Below are 15,736 nucleotides of genomic sequence, written 5' to 3' on the forward strand. Positions count from 1 at the left end.
AATAATTACATTAATAAATTAAATTAAATTTTAAATTTATATTTTTTATATAAAATATGATTAAAATTTAATTATTGAGAAAAATATTTACATTTATTATTAAACCAAATACTCAAATATATAATTTTGCATTCAAAATTAATAGTATCATTAATTAACATAGTAATTACAATAATTATATGATTGATGTGATTCATAAAAACTTTTCATTGTTTTAATATTTTTTATTTGATTTTAGAAAAGGAAAGAAAGTATTTCTAAACGAAAAAAAAAGAAGAAAGGCTTTTAAAAAAAGTTATTGAATTATTTTATTTATAAAATAAATTTTTATATTTTTATTATATTTAAATAAATTTTTATTATTTAATTTATATTTAAATAAATTATTGATTTATGTTAAGGGTTTAATTAGGTACAAATAAAAGATTAAGGGTTTATTTGGATACAAATAAAAAATTAAAGATTTATTTAAATATAAATTAAATTTCAATGGTTTTAAATGTAATAAAATTATGGGAGATTTATCTAAATAATATAATAAAGTTGAAAAGGTTTTTTTTTTTTTTGGTTATTTTAATTAATTAGAAAAGTCCTTTAGAGTCAAAAGAAGTCAATATGGGGTGACTTTGGTAATTTCATAGAAAGTATAATTCTTCACTCAATTTTCATGTGAGTAGACAACATATAACTGCACATTCCCTGCCTTCTCCGCAAAAACACAGAAAAAGGAAAAATAAACCCACAGAGAGAGAAGGTTTAGAGGTAACCGGCGATGAAATCACGGTCAAATTGCAGCCGTTGATCTTGCATACTCTCTCTGACTCCGGCTTTCATCATTAACGGCCGTGATTTCTCCTCCTCTTCCTTCTCTCTGTTCAGTGGCTGGAGTTTTTATTATTCAGTGAAACTTGGTGAGTTCTTCGTTTCTTCTTTCTTGTCTTCCTCAATGACCTTCATTTCTTTCTTCAGATTCTTCTGCATTTCTTGTTTCTTTTGTTCTTCCTCTGTTAAAAAATGGAAAGAAAATGAAACTTCCTCCAACCCTTTTCATTCTTCTAAATGTTTTCCTTTTGATTCTCTTTGTTATTTCGTTTCATTTGTATGGTTTTCCTTTCCCCTTCCTTCAAGAGTTCGAGCTTTTCCTTGATCAAAATCTAAACTGAGATTTCTTTTTCTGTCATTTGCTAGACAGTGACGAAACAAAAGAGAAATCTTTTTTAGTTTAGTAAATCAGATTGTAGTGGCAGGTTATTTTTGCTACGTTTATTTCTTCGTTGTTATTTGTAGATTTTATTGAGATCTTGTGTTTAATTTTTTCAATCTTCATAATGGTCCTCATGGCGATGTTCATTTTCTTGAAATAATGGGTTTTCTTTTTTACATAAATTTGTAAAGATTTTATCTTTACAAATTTAAGTAATTCTTTGGTTTCTTTTTTTTTTTTTTTTTAATTATTGAGTTTTGGGTTTTGTTTATAAATCATGCAGGTCTATCAATGGCTTATATGCATATGTAACTGTTTTGGCCACACGCTGGCCTTTTGTTTCTGATGTTAGCATCTATTTCGGGCCAGTTTACTCGATCCGTTCTGTTAATGCTTGTTTGGCATGTGATTCGCTCTCTCATTCCATCGGTCTAAGCAGTTAAGTTGGGCACCACCTGCTTGATAGAGAAGGATCACGTCTGTCGCTGACCTCGAAAACTGCTAGTCTTCTGCACCTTGTTATGGCTAGTAAGTTGGATAGTCCGGTACAGGCCCAGATGGCTGTTGCTGTTTTTAATGGTATATGCAATGGGGAGTACCATGGGAGTCGAGGAGCTAAACCTGGTAAGACGCGGCGTGTCTTTGTACAGACTGAAACTGGCTGTGTCTTGGGACTAGAATTGGATCGGAATGACAATGCTCATACAGTTAAAAAGAGGCTACAGCTAGCCCTTAATGTCCCTACAGATGAGAGCTCGTTAAGATTTGGTGATCTTACTTTAAACAATGATCTTAGTGCCATTCGGAATGATTCCCCACTTCTTCTCACTCGAAATGCCATGCATAGGAGTTCATCCACTCCATGTTTCTCACCAACTGGGAAGAATCTTCAACCGAGAGATGGAAGTGGTCTGATTGAGATATTAGGGTGCTCAAGTCATTTTGCTGGAACAACTGAACTGGTGCAGGACATTATTAAGGCAATGCAGAATGGTGTTGATCCGATCCCTGTAAAAAATGGGCTTGGAGGTGCTTATTACTTTAGAAACATCAAAGGTGAGAATGTGGCGATAGTGAAGCCGACAGATGAGGAACCTTTTGCACCAAATAACCCAAAAGGCTTTGTAGGGAAAGCTCTGGGCCAACCTGGTCTAAAACGTTCAGTGAGAGTTGGAGAAACAGGATTCCGGGAAGTAGCTGCCTACCTTTTAGATTATGGTCGCTTTGCCAATGTGCCTCCAACTGTTCTTGTAAAGGTTACTCACTCAGTCTTTAATGTCAATGATGGTGTGAACGGGAACAAGCTTCAGAACAAGACGAAGGTCAGCAAGATCGCATCACTGCAGCAGTTCATTCCTCATGACTTTGATGCTAGTGACCATGGAACTTCAAGCTTTCCAGTTGATGCCATACATAGAATAGGAATATTGGATATTAGGATCCTTAACACTGACAGGCACGCAGGAAACCTTTTGGTCAGGAAGCTTGGTGGGGTTGGGGGCTTTGGTCAAGTGGAACTCATTCCAATAGATCATGGTCTTTGTTTGCCTGAGAGCTTGGAGGACCCTTATTTTGAGTGGATCCATTGGCCTCAGGCATCAATTCCTTTCTCTGAGGATGAGCTTGAGTATATAAAGAATCTTGATCCGATTTGTGATTCTGAAATGCTGCGGACAGAGCTGCCCATGATTCGAGAAGCATGCCTCCGTGTTTTGGTACTCTGCTCAATATTCCTTCAGGAAGCAGCTGCTTTTGGACTGTGTCTTGCTGAAATTGGTGAGATGATGAGTAGGGAGTTACATGGCCAAGGCGAGGAACCAAGTGAACTTGAAGTTGTGTGCCTTGAGGCAAAAGAACTCGTAATGGAGATGGACATATCATTCTTTGAAGCTGATGAAAGAGATGATGAATTTCAGTTTGACATGGATTGCGAGGCAGCAGAGGCTAATGTTGCCACAAAGATATCAGGTGATTTGTATGTTAAAGCACCCTTTCATTATGGGTCTGGAAGTGTGAATGACCGAACCTTTCTAGCTCAAGTTGATGAGAATGTTGAAGAGTCCGAAATTCTGGTCGATGAAGGGCCAGTTAGGTCTGGACTTGCTGGTAGGCGCAAAGAGGATTGTTATACTGCTTCAAAGTTGTCTCTCTCCTTTAAAAAGGTTAACTTGGGTGGGAAACGCTTCCACTACCATGGTGGAAAACCGGAAAGGAATTATATGATGGGCTACTCATCTACGATGAGTAGAAGTGCAAATGAGCAGCTTCCTACATCAACAAACTTTGTAAAGTTTGCTGACATGAATGAGGAGGAATGGAGTCTCTTTATTGTAAAGTTCAAAGAGCTTCTTTACCCTGCTTTTGCCAAGCGAAGGTCTCGAACAATTGGACACAGACAGAGGCTGGGGACTTCCTGCCAGTTTTGAGTTAAATATCCTGTTGTAGATTTTAAGGTCTGAAGAATAAAATTTTTGGTGCTGGGAATTGGTTTATCTACATAGGTTTCTTTCACAATTTATAGCCCTGGAAGAAGAAATCATAGTTACTACGAGTAGTCTATGTTGTAAATATACGTGGGATCAGAGTTTCAGTAACCAGATTAGTAAAGGATATGAGAAAAGGTCATCAAGGTTCTATCTTTATTTGATATATGAAGTTCTGGATTTCAGAATTTCCTTTTCATTGACTGTTCACAATTATATGATAAAAAGAGTTCTTGGAAAAAAGGAGAAAGGTTATGAAGTCCAACAAGAGCATTGTTTTGTAAAATTATATGCATTTGTTTTATATACATGTGAAGTTTGTAATGATGTGATCCAATACAAGACTACTTTCAAATAATTTTATCTGGATGATATCTCCTTTATTATGTCCTTGCAAGTGTTGCCTCTCAATGCAGGGTTGTTCAAAGTGAAAACTGAAATTGGGAGCAGAAAACTATTACCTCTTACATCTGCAGGTCAATTGCTGAATAAGTGGCGGTTGGTTAGTGTTTTTTTATTAAGCGTGAAGGAGTTGCTGGATTTTGTCCAGTACATCTCTTTTTCGGACTGATCTAAACAGACTAATCTACCCCAGTGAAGTAGAAAGCTTCTTTGCCAGGGTTTTAACCACCAAATCTCACTACCTAATTTACGACTTCACAGCTTTGCCTGATTTTTCCAAGATTTTGCACCCGCAACCCCTTCCTACAAAACTCTATTTGTAAGTTCAGGGGGGCTGACATTTGCCCACATTTGATGTAAGGTCTCAACATACAGGGAGACCAATCTTCGTGATTTCCAAGCAATAGAGACTATGCCAGCAACACAACAGCAATGGACGAAAGGGACAGCATAACTTTGTTGTAATCTGAAAACCTTTTGGCTTAGCCAATAGATGATGTTTCTAGGACCTAAATTGTAGGACAGTTTGTCTTTCCAAAAAAGATGCTTCAGTTATAGTTTTGCTGATTGTGAAATGCCAATGCCGAAACTACTCAGAATGCAAGACTGGAAACATATTGGCTAGTGGGACTATGACTGTTAGTTATCAGAAGTGGCCCTTATTTTTCTCAAATTCATATGCAGAAGAAACCAGTTTGAACCCTTTCTTCAGGTTCCCGCAAGGGTCCTAATCCGAAGAGGTTAGTTTGGTTGTTCCAAAACATGCGATACTTTGCCGATTTATAGTGCCGTTAGAGGACATGAACCCCTCCTTTCTTGACCTTGCTTGCAATGTAGACAGAGTAAGAACTCGGCAAATGACAATGGTAATCCATCAGCCATTGTATTAATGGTACTGGTTTACCCTAGCGATAAACCTCAGTACCGCCGGCTGCCTGGTTTCAGGTATTACATAATGCGATGGAGTAGGACTCGAAACAAAAAGGTCCCAGGAATCTTGCTTTGACCATGGAGGAAGCGAGGAGTATGGAATTACAGGATAAGTAAATCAATTTGGCAGTAATTCTTTAAAAACCTCGTTTAAAAATCATTTTACACATAGAAAGTCAATATTTTTATATAATCACATGAAATAATATTTTATAATAATAAATTATTTTTATTTTTTTTCAAAATATATAAAATCCATTAACAATAAAAAAAATTTTAGATGCAACAAATAAAAATAAAAATAAAATTTACAATTATAAATATATTAATATGTAAATATATATGTATAATAAAATGAATGTATTAAGCATGTCATATTATCGTGACGTGTAAATTTAAAAAAAAAAGAGACATGAAGGATATAATATGAAAGAAAGATTGATTGAAACGAATCACAATTAGATATTTGTCAATTTGATTTTAATTATTATAGTACTTGTATATATGTTAAATTTAAATATGCATGTTTATGAAAATATATTAATGACAAATTTATTTACTTTAAATTAAATATCATTTATAATATGTAAACTCTTGTCAAAGAGTTTTAATGTTTAAGTACAAATAATTATTGTTACTATGTATCCAATAGATACAAAGAATAGAGACTAATATATATAAATATAATAAACTTAGATTTGAGGGGTAATTTTATAATTGTTTAAATTGAGTTAACAAAGTTTAAAAGTTGAGAATTCTAAATGTACCCCAAGTTTATACCCATTTTTTTTTTAATTTATAAGTGAAATTACTTAATTAACTTTTTTATATACGTTTTTAGATAACAATACTCGGTAAATTTTATATAATTTTTTAGAAATTTATTTTTTGGAAGAAAGAAATTGAAATTTTAAGAAAAATTACAAAATAGAGAACTTTATTAGAAATTTTTATTATGTAATGAAAAAATTATTATTGAAAATATCATAAATCTTAAAATTAATAAAAAAAATTAATTTTACTATTTTTACCTTAAAAAATAAAATCTTATAAGACCTTAATTTATTATTTTCTCTTTTGATGATACGAGGGATGATAAAAAAATTATTAGATCTTATCAATATTTGAAGGCTTAAATTTTTTGAAGTTGTACAAGTAATACTATTTAATATTATACAATTTTGTTAAAATCTAATATATTAATTGAAAAAAATACATAATAATACGTAATTAGAGAGGTTTCGTCAAAAAGTTCAGTTTAGTTAGAATTATTATAAAATTTTAATAATTGATAAAAGTATTTATTAAAAAATCAATAATAAAGTTTAAATTTATAAAAAATTATATTTATAATTTTATTCTCAAGTTAGTTAAGACCTCATAAAATTTTATTTTTTTAACGTTGAAATAATAAAATTAATTTTTTTTATTAATTTAAAAATTTATAATTTTTTTAATAATAATTTTTTTCATTACACTAATTATTAAAAATTTATAATAAAATTATCTTTTATGTAATTTTTCTTAAAATTTCATTCTTCCTCCTTGAAAATCAATTTTCGGCTATAATCCATGTTAGGTAAATTATATAATTTTTTTAAAATTCCTTTTTGATAAATTATAAAATTGATCAAATATGGATATCCAAAAATATTATAAAAAATAATTAAATAATTTTACTTATGAAAATTTTTAAAAAATTAGGATAGGAAGAGAAAAACTCAGATGTATTTAGAAATAAATCTGACAATTTTAAACATGATACGTGACATGACACAAAAATGATGTAAAAAAAAATTGTATATGCATTTTAAAAAAAATATTTCGTATTTATTCGTATTAACATAAATTTTGACATGACAAAATTTGTGTTTTATACGTGTTGACATGTTTAAATATTATAAGATACGAAAAATAAATTTAGATAAAATGTGTCACATGGATACATGTTTACTACAAGACATGACATGAAAAATACATTTAATTTAATTGTGTCACACGAAAACACGTTTAACATATTTAACACATTTTTTTAATAGTTATTTTAATTTAATATAAATATATAAAGATTATTTTAATTTTTAATCTTTTAATTATGATATCTAAACCTAATTAACTATTCAATATACTATATAAAAATTATTTTAAACATTTAATTATGATAATTATTTAAATATATATTATTCTTTGTAACTTAATCGTGTCACAAGAATATACTTTTAACATATTTAACATATTTTTTTAATATTTAATTTAATTTAATATAAATATATAAATATATAAATATAATTTTAATTTTTAATCTTTTAATATGATATCTAAACCTAATTAACTATTCAATATACTATATAAAAATTATTTTAAACATTTAATTATGATAATTATTTAAATATATATTGTTCTTTGTAGCTTGTTACAACAAGATTAAAAAAAAATTTTTTATTAAAAATAATCGAGAAAGATAATATACACTTAATTGTTAATAACAAGTAACATCCAACATTATAGTTATTGATCAAGCAATGCAAATCCAAATCATATAAATGTATAATAATAAATTATATTGATAATAAATAACATTTATAATGATAAGAAATTATATGATCATCTTAATAACATGAATCATGATATCCGATTATTTTAAATCATAAAAAATTTAAAATAATACATATTCTAAATAATATGCATAACAATAAAAATTATATAATTTATTCTAATATTATATTATAGATAATATTAAAACATAACTTATAAATTATTCTCATAAATACATAAATTGGTGACTTATTTTAAATACTTTATTCTAAATACATAATAAGAGATTATACATTTGAAATTAAACATAATTTATTTATTCTAAATAACATTTATAATGATAAGATATTATATATTTTATATTTTTATATCTCATGATAATGTATTATTATAATGTCATGTATATGCTCATCTTAATGATTTATTTTATATACTTTATTTTAAAATTAAATCACATTATATGATACTTATATATAATTATAAAAGCTTATATGATTTATTCTAAATCATATGAATATGAGCATACCCATGATAATTAAAATATATAATTTATCGTAACTATATTATAACATATAAATATATATTAATATAATATTTTTCAATAATTTTAATAAGTCATTTAATATAATATAATATAATAAATAATTTATTTTAATTATATTATAATGTATAAATACATATATTATAACGTATAATATAAAAATATAAAGATTATTTTAATTTTTAATCTTTTATTTATGATACCTAATTAGCTATTCAATATACCATATAAACATTTAATTATAATGTTTATTTAAAAATTATTATAAAATTATTTTTTATGTTAGTAATATAAATATTAATATATTCAATATATATATATTTGTAATTTTATAATAACATTAAAAAAAATTTTTTATTAAAAAATAATTTAGAAGAACAATATGCATTTATCAACATTATTAATATAGCAAGTAATATCCAATAATATGATCATTGATCAAGCAAATCAATATAACCATTGATCAATCAAATCAAATTCAAATCACATAAATATACAATAATTTATTATAATGATAATAAACAATATTTATAATGATAAAAAAATTTATGATAATATTAATAGCATGAATTATGATAAAGTGTTATTATAATGTAATGTATATAATTATTTTAATGACTTATTTTATATATTTTATTTTAAAATTTAAAACGCATCATATTATATTTATATATAATTATAAGAGATTATATAATTTATTTTAAATTATATGTATATGAATATACCCATGATAATTTAAATATATAATTTATTTTAATTATATTATAACGTATAAATATATATTAATTTAATATTTTTCAATAAATTAAATAAGTCATTTTAATCTAATATAATAAAATATATAATTTATTTTAATTATATTGTAACATATAAATATATATTAATTTAATATTTTTTAATAATTTTAAATTGTTAAAAATAAAAATAAGCACCCTTTTTGCGTTATTCCAGTTTTTCATTTGTAACCCTAGTCGCTCATTTCAGTCACAGTTCACTCTCAACATTTCGTGTGCCATCTCACTCTCACTGCCCCACACCCATCTTCTCCCCCAAAACACCATCGCAGTACGCCTCTTACAGCAATCACCAGTCTCCAGAATAGATTCCGTCACTGCTTAACTTCTCAATCTTCACAGTTTTGAGATCTGAGTCTTCACACCTCACAGTCACAAGCACCAACCGTCGATCCCCCTTGCCACCAGTGAGATCTCAGCCATTCGCCTTTTCTAGCTTCCCCTTGGCCATTTCAAGCTTCGGCAGTCGAATTTGGAAACCAGCAAACTTTCTAGTTCCAACCTTCAATCAAAGGTCAGTTGAGAATGGGCTAGCGATATTTATTTTAGTTATTTTGTAACTTTAATAGTAATGATTACGACGAGAGGAAAGACTTGTGCTTGACTATCTGGTATAAAGATAAAACAAGTATTCGAGCATTCATCATCATCTGGTATAATTTCTGCACCGAAATCTCCCATCATAGGCGGCACTTTAACTTACTTTTATGTATTTAATCTTTGATTGACTTTTGTTTTGTTGGAAAGTGGTTTCAAGTTTAATACGTGTATATTCGTTCGTATTATTTTTATTTATTTGTATTCATTTATATCATATTTAAATAAATTAATTATATAAGTGCTGTTATGTGATGTTATGAATAATATAAATAATAAATATATTTTGTTCATATTTTAAATTTAAATATATTTTATAATTTATATTATGTTTATATTTTAATAATTTATATTATTAAACCTATCAACAAGACAAGACAAGGCACAAATACGTAAATTGCAGATCTATTTAAAAACACGTAAAAGTTTGGGTGGGTCTGCGGGTACATCATATTTGAACTTAATAAATTTGTGTGAAATTATGCTTAAAGGACCTGATGAAATTAAAAAAAAAAAAAAATTCCAAGTCTTTATCGTCAGGAATGCCGGGCTCACCAAAGAAAAAATGGACGGCGGCGTGATTGTGGGTAGCTAATGTGCTGAACTTTTAGTTTTTCTAATTAGAATCAATCTTTGACTAATATAAACTAAAAAAAAAAAAAACAGAGACCATTTTATTGCTCAATCCTTCAGTATCAGCAGTCAGATTGGGCAGCCTACTTTAATCACCACAAACTCCACACTCCATCACTAAAAGAAGCATCACCTTGCATCTTTCTCTTCAAACTTCAGTTCAATCTTCTCTGGACTTCCTTTCCATGGAGATATCAAGCAAAAACGTGCACGTCCTGGTATTCCCTTTCCCAGCACAAGGCCAAATGATCCCTCTTTTAGACCTCACCCATCGCTTAGCAGCCACCACTGATCTAACCATCACCATCTTAGTTACTCCCAAGAACCGCCCTTTCTTAACCCAACTCCTTTCTTCCCATATCCTCACATCAAAACTCTACTCCTCCCTTTCCCTCCCCATCCTTCCATCCCTCCCAACGTCGAAAACTTCCAAGACCTCCCTTCACACTGTTACGCCGCCTTCATTCACACCCTCGGCCAACTCTACGACCCTTTGCTTTCATGGTTCAACTCCCACCCTTCTCCTCCTTCTGTCATAATTTCGGACATCTTCTTGGGGTGGACTCAACGTTTGGCTTCCAGTTTAGGCATTAAACGCATTGTTTTTTCCCCTTCTGGCGCCTTGTCATTGTCTGTCATGTATTCCCTGTGGCTTGATCTACCTAAGCCTAATGATCCTCGTGATAGGACGGCTGTCATTTCGTTTGATAAAATACCCAATTCTCCAAAGTTCCCTTAGTGGAAAATCTCCCCCATTTATCGTGCGTGCATCGATGGGGACCCAGCTATGGGATTTATCAAAGATGGATTTCATGCAAACATCGAGAGCTGGGGTCTTGCAGTCAACACATTCAGTGAGCTGGAAGGGCTTTATTTGGATCATTTGAAAAGGGTAATCGGCAGTGATCGGGTATGGGCCGTGGGGTCCTTACTCTCTTTCTATGATAATAGGAGTAATTCTCTTACTGGGCCCATACAGATGGGTGGATCCAGCTCTGTGGCGGCGGATCGCTTGTTGACGGCGAGGTGGTGTACGTGTACTTTGGGAGTCAAGTCGTGTTGACTAATGATCAAATGTGGGGTGTTGCATTAGGCTTGGAGAAGAGCGGGGTCCGTTTCATATGGTCCATCAAGGAACCCACGGTGGAACACGTGGAGGGAAAATACGGCATGATTCCTATTGGGTTCGAAGATCGTGTGGCTAATAGGGGGCTTATCATCAGAGGTTGGCCCCACAAGTTTTTATACTGAATCACCGAGCGGTAGGCGCGTCCTTGACTCATTGCGGGTGGAACTCGGTCTTAGAAGCTGTGCTGGCTGGTGTGACCATGCTCACGTGGCCCTTTGGCGCTGACCAATTTGTGAACGAAGCTTTGTTGGTAGATAAATTAGGGGTGGCTAAGAAGGCATGTGAGGGAGCGCAAACCGTGCCAAACTCAGACGAGTTGGCTCGAATCATGGCAGAATCAGTGAGCAATACGAACCGAGTTGAGAGAGAACGAGTGAAGGAATTGAGAAAGGCCGCATTGGAGGCAATTAGAGAAGGCGGCAGCTCGGCTAATGACATGGAGGTGTTGGTAAAGCATCTATTGTCAATGGAATTTGCTATAAATCGTCACATAAGTTAGAGTGCATTAGCTTCATTTGGATGGATGCAGTGCCAAAACGCTTTAATTTGAAAAAAAAAAAAAAGAATAAAATTTGAAGTTTGAAGTGTGTTTTTGCTTTTTGGAACACCATATGTTTGTGGTTTGGTTTGTAGATGTAACATGTAATAATGTAATGATTTATATACATGTTGCCTGCTTTGAAGATTGTCATTTTCTGTCAGGCAGCGTGTAAGTTGTGGCATTTGCAAGATGCCATGAGGTTGATGTGCATTAAATGTCACTATTGGAGTTGAAAGGAGCATTGAAGAATCATTGTTTGGAAGATTATTTGTCTTCTGGTAGCTTTTACTCTATAAAGACAAAACTTGAAGGGAGGTTTCATAGTGAAATTTTTTATTAGAATTGAATAAATAAAAAATTTTAATAAAAGATTTAAATTAATAAATTAATAAAATTTAACGTGAAAATTAATCATACATAAAAAAAATCATTAAAAATATTATTTATAATTTAAATTTAATCTATATTTATTTAACGATAAAAATTTTATAAATATTTTTATTAAAAATATTTATTTATTAAATATATTAATTTTTTTTTAAATTTAACACATTTAATTTATATGATAAAATATTTCAAATTTTAATTTTATTTATTTATTTTTAATAAAAAATTTCATCGAATTTTATCTGTAAAACTTCATATCTAATAACTTCTCTTGTATTCTGGTGCAAACATGATAGCATCACAGCAAATATCCAATAAGATATTATTACATTGTCTGACATTTGTATTTTGGTCTGCTTTCCATAAATAAATGAAGCTAGCTTCACTATGCTGTTGAAGTGGTTGAAATCTAATCTGACTGGTGGCCTCATAATTAGGGTTGTAATTGAGTTGAGTCGAGTCGATATAATAAAAAATTTGAGTTTGAGTTGGATTTATAATTTGAGACTCGATACTCGATTCAAACTCGATTTAATTTTATTTTTCAAGCTCGAGTTCGATTCGTGATCGAATTCGAGCTACTCGAGTTTACTCGATTAAGCTCGATTAATATGTAAAAATAAGTTCGATTCGTATACTTGATAAGAGTTTGATTATTCATGCTCGAACTCGAATCCGGACTTGAAATATTTTATTAATTAAAATAATTAAAATATATTTAAATATAAAAACTTGATTAGGCTCGCGAGTTATTCGAACTAGATATAAGAATACTCGAATTTAGTTCGATCGATAAGTCGAACTACTCGAGCTCGAGTTCGACTCGATAATAATCGAACAGAATTCGAATTTTCTTTAAATCGAACCCGAATAACTTACGAATACTAATATATCATTTACATCTTTACTCATAACATAACAAAATCATTTCACAAGAGCATTAACTGAAGGTTGCATGGTTGGGACAATAGTTTCCCAATGTGAATTGTGGTTACTATTCAAAATTGATTTTTTTTATAAAAGAAATCATAGTCTTAAAATAAAAAAAATTATAAGTATTAAGATTTAAATTTTAAATTTATTATATATTATATTTTAAGAGTAATTATATTAATTAATTAAATTAAGATACAAAGTTATTAAAAATTTATTTTCTTTTATACATAAAGCTATTAAGATTTGAACTCCAATTACTAAAATTGAAAGTCTAGCAACTTACCAACGACCACATGGTGATGGCAAAATTGATCTTTGATAAGTCTTTTAACAGACCTTTCATTTAGATCATCCTGTCACCTAAGCCGTTTAGCAGACCTTCATTTAGATCATCCTGTTACCTGATCAGTTTCTCAGAAGCCATTCATAATGAAAAATATAATACAATCTTATCTCATCCCCGACATATAACAAGAAAACTTCGATCATCCAAGAAACATATATATATATATAGCAATAAGAATTTAGAAACAAGCATGCTACAATCAACATATATGATCTTCTGAGCTCAAACAATAGCCTCAAGCAGGGGAAAAAGAGTTCTAATTGTGCAGGATTAAAATTTGGAAACAGAACAAATCTCATGGAATTGCTAGTTCTTGATCCAAAGGCGCTTTATTGTGGACAGGAGGCTTTGTAGGTGGTTTCTGGTAGGCTTCATTCTTAAAATTCATCAGTTCTTTAACAGGCCCAGGAAGCTTTTGGTATTGAAGTTTCTGAAGGGAATTATTATCAGATTCCTGGGGGACTAGTTTTGGGGCTTGGGAAACATTCGAAGCTGCCTTCGTCAGAAACAGGCTTGGAATATCTGGAGCAGAGCTGGTTTGTACTTGGGAGCTAGAAACTTTTAGTTTCGGTCTTGCAGAACTTAGGAAGTTTGCCTTCAACATGTTTTTGTCATCCTAGGTAATCATATTTAAAAATATTGTAATCGGAAAGAAGCACTGTTCTTGAAAAAGGAAGAAGAAGTGAAATAGCAAATTATCAATTAATTGCCAGCAAGATAGAGATCAGGAACCTGGTTCTTGTGAGCTCCAAATCTGGTTATTTAAAGCATTTATAACCTTTCCTGCATTGAGTCATTGAAATCCTGAATTCCTGATTGAGCAGTCTCAAATTAAATAGACAAAGTTAACACAATCACACAGACATACACCAAAATCAACCCCCACTTTGGCTTAAACACAACAGAGACGTTTAAACGGTGTTGTTCCATATATATTAAATATTAAGTTTGCTGTGATCTTATATTCAAGTTGAAGCTTTCTAGGTTAGATGTTTCACATGGAATTTCTTGCTTGTTACTCCCATGCTTATACCCTTTTCAAATTTGTCTTGTGGGATAAATTTTTGTTGCTTTACAAAATGAGAAAATTCTTTTGAACATAAAATATATTTTATTAATTACACATAAGTATGATATTTAATTTCACACTTGTATTCCCTAGAATTCCTTATGAAAAGAAGAGAAAAAAAAAATCCGCTAGCAACATTGGTAGGTTGACAAAAAAGAGATCTGTATCTAAAGGATTTCCCTTCATTTCCTGATCAGTTATTCTTAGGCGGATGGGATTTTGGGACATGATAATCAGCACTAAAAGCTGTAAAACCAGCTAGTTTGGCCTTCCGATGGCGATGAGGATTTCTATTTCTCAGTTTATAATTTACGTTCAAAATTCCATTCCCTCTGTGGCTACTTTTTTCAACAGATTGATGATGATCTGCACCTGAAATCCTGGCACTCTCTTCTCCATCCGAACCTTCCACTGACACTGTCTTTTTGTCCAAATCCCGTTTCAACATCATTTTCCTTCCTTCAATCCTCCCAACTTCCGCCGCCGCAGGCACAGCATCATAAGCTTCCTGGTAAGACATTTATTTTTTAAGATATTTAAAACTTTAAACTCCCTGTCTAATAATATAAAGGAATGCATTTGTTGTGACAAATTATTCAATAATTAATAACTGTACCTTTCCGAATTTGGGCAGGTTTTTTCTTGCTGGTTCAAGACCACTTCCATCTGCAGCCAGTATTGTCTCTATAACTGAAAAGTTGAAGAAATTAACATTAGTTAAACTTATTCATGACATGAATTATAATCAAAGGTCATGCATGAGACAAGGAATATGAGCTTATATACCTTGGCTTTGTACCAAAACGAACACAAGTACAAAGCTAAAAAACCTTATGGACACCATTTCTGCTTTTCTTTCTTCTTTACGAATGTTAGTGTGTCCAAGCAACAAAAGAGAGGAATCATATGAAACGAGAAGAGTGACTTTCTTTATAAAGGTTCAAACCCAGGTCAAAGCTAGGGTTCCAACACTCACTTTTTCACCTATTCTTTGATAAAATCGATGGTAATATATATTCAATTCCACGCATTTACTTGGGGAAACTCAAAGTATGAAAATCTAAAACATAGCGGTGATGTTGAATCTACTTTGAACGAAAAGGTTGAAAAATGGTTACTACTATATATTTTTGTTCTAGTTTTGCTACAAATCATGTTAGGAAAAAGGCCTATGATCGCGTGAAATGGAAGATACGAGTGTTTACCACT

The 15,736-nt window shown here is 30.9% G+C and overlaps 2 pseudogenes across 1 annotated transcript; both read left to right on the plus strand.

Moving 5' to 3' along the window:
• Positions 1-690: 690 nt before the first annotated feature.
• Positions 691-4,011, plus strand: LOC111313070 (phosphatidylinositol 4-kinase gamma 7 pseudogene; annotated as a pseudogene). Its single transcript, XR_016345255.1, has 2 exons — positions 691-911; positions 1,488-4,011. The product of XR_016345255.1 is annotated as a phosphatidylinositol 4-kinase gamma 7 pseudogene (transcript).
• A 6,030-nt stretch (positions 4,012-10,041) lies between these two features.
• Positions 10,042-12,051, plus strand: LOC111317701 (UDP-glycosyltransferase 89B2 pseudogene; annotated as a pseudogene).
• Positions 12,052-15,736: the final 3,685 nt, after the last annotated feature.

Source organism: Durio zibethinus, chromosome 9 (genome assembly GCF_047325235.1).
Source record: "Durio zibethinus cultivar Kanyao isolate XHJ-2024 chromosome 9, ASM4732523v1, whole genome shotgun sequence".
NCBI lineage: Eukaryota > Viridiplantae > Streptophyta > Magnoliopsida > Malvales > Malvaceae > Durio > Durio zibethinus.